The 2,143-nt window shown below is 38.1% G+C and overlaps 1 protein-coding gene across 1 annotated transcript in view; it reads right to left on the bottom strand.

Moving 5' to 3' along the window:
* Positions 1-2,143, bottom strand: part of LOC122150903 (5-hydroxytryptamine receptor 2C-like) — a 141,709-nt gene that overhangs the window by 86,515 nt on the left and 53,051 nt on the right. The window lies entirely within an intron of this gene.

The following is a 2,143-nucleotide window of genomic DNA, read 5'->3' as shown; positions in this document are numbered from 1 at the left end:
AATTAACATTATTTTTACTCACAGATGATGTAATTCTCTTTATAGAAAACCCCAAAGAATGCACAGAAAGATACTAGAGCTAATAAATGAATTCAGCCATCTTGCAAGGTACCAGATCAACACACAAAAGTAATTTGTGTTTCTATACACCAGTCATGAACAACAGGGAAAGCTAAGAAAACAATTCCACTGATAATACCATCTAAAAAAATTAAATGACTAGGAATAAATTTAACCAGGAAGTTAAATATTTGAACTCTGAAAACTATACAACATTTCTGAAGGAAATAAAAGATCATCTGAGTAAATGGAAGTCTTTCTGTGTTAATGGATTGGAAAACTTAATATTGATATAATGTCACTTCTCACAATATTATGTAATCGCTATCAAAATTCCAATAATATGTTTTGCAGAAATCTAAAAGTCAATTCTCAAATTCATATGGAAGTGCAAAAGGTCCTGACCAGAGAAGGCAATCTTGAGAAAGAACCAAGAAGGAGGAATCACAATTGCTGTTCTCACGCCTTTGATTACAAAGCTAGAGTAATTAAAACAGTGTGATACTGGCATAAAAATATAAACGAAGACCAATGAAATAGGACTCAAAAAACCAAACTCACTGCCGTTGAGTGGATTCTGACTCATAGGACACCCATCGGGTTTCCAAGGCTGTAACTCTTATAGAAGCAGACTGCTTCATCTTCCTTCTGCGGAGCAGCTGGTGGGTTCAAACCGCCGATCTTCTGGTGGGCAGTCAAGTGCCTTAAATACGGCATCACTAGAGCTCCTTATGAAATAGGACTAAGAGTCCAGAAAGAAACCCTTACATCTATGACCAACTGATTTTCAACAAGGGTTAAAAATCTATTCAATGAGGAAAGAAACCATTTCACAAATGGTGCTAGGAAAATTATCGTTATGTTTCGTAAATAGTGCACCTACATTAATAATATGCACACATATATAAAAGGAAGAAATGAAGGAATTATGGCATAATAAAAAAAGTTATTGCATAGTGTGCCTATGCATACAATGTGCATATCTAATGGAATTTCTGGAAACGAATTTCAGCCTCATTCACTCTCATTCAACATCTGAAAATGTTACTTTTGAAAGTATTTGTATAAGGTGTGGTCAAAAAGTCATGGATCAAGTTTCATAGTACCCCAGGATCTTACTTATCTAGGGTTGCTATAACAGAAACACCACGAGTGGATGGCTTTAACAAACAGAAATGCATTCTCTCACAGTTCAGGAGACTGGAAGTGTGAATTCAGAGTGCTGGCTAAAGGGAAAGGCTTTCTTTGTCACCTCTGGGAGAAGGTTCTTGTCTCCTTTCAACATCTGTGGGCCCAGTGTCCCTTGGAGATCTCCATGTATGTTGGCATCAGTCTTCCCCTGGGTCCAGGAGATTCTCAGTGAATACTTCATTCCTGGCTCTTCTTTCTTGGTGGTACTCAGGTCCCTCCCTCTGCTCGCTTTTCTCTCTTTTTATCTCTTGTAAGATAATAGGTGATACAGGCTACACCTCTGGGAAATTCCTCTTATATTGATTGGATCAGGGCTGTGATCCGAGTAAGGGTGTTTCATATCACCCAATACCCTTACAACTGATTGGCTGATCACATCAGATCACCTACTTCAAGGCATGATCAGTAAGGATGCCATGGAAGAAGACAGGTACCAAGTTTTAACTATGGAATGAAGCTAACATAGTGTGTCAACAAAATGAGACCAGAAAATGTAAAGCTAAAGGAGGGGTCGCTATGAGTCAGGTCTGACTTGACAGCACATAACAACAACAACAACAACTAATGCAACTTGAATAAAACTCAGTGAAGAGAGTAGAGGCCCTCATGCTGAAATGATCTGTCACCATGGACTACATAATAAATTAGATTCGAGTAGGTATACTGAGAAGCTTCTAACAGTTAATTTGGCTCTTTGGAAATACTGAAGCGTATTTTGGAGAAACAGTTAAGTTGTGAAACTCTATGGTCCATTCCAAGGTGAATGTCTGTTTTTTTAAAAAATTTTTAAGAGTTTGTTTTACATTCAACATTACGTGTACACTTAGTTTCACTCCCCATTTACCATCCCCAACCCTAACCCAGTCTCCTCCCCTCCCTGCCCAGTAACCCT

Source organism: Orycteropus afer, unplaced genomic scaffold (genome assembly GCF_000298275.1).
Source record: "Orycteropus afer afer isolate SDZICR_OR568_19922 unplaced genomic scaffold, OryAfe1.0 scaffold00259, whole genome shotgun sequence".
In the NCBI taxonomy this organism is placed as follows: Eukaryota; Metazoa; Chordata; class Mammalia; order Tubulidentata; family Orycteropodidae; genus Orycteropus; species Orycteropus afer.
The sequence above is the reverse complement of the archived record's forward strand: the minus strand, read 5'-3'. Positions and strand labels throughout refer to the sequence as shown.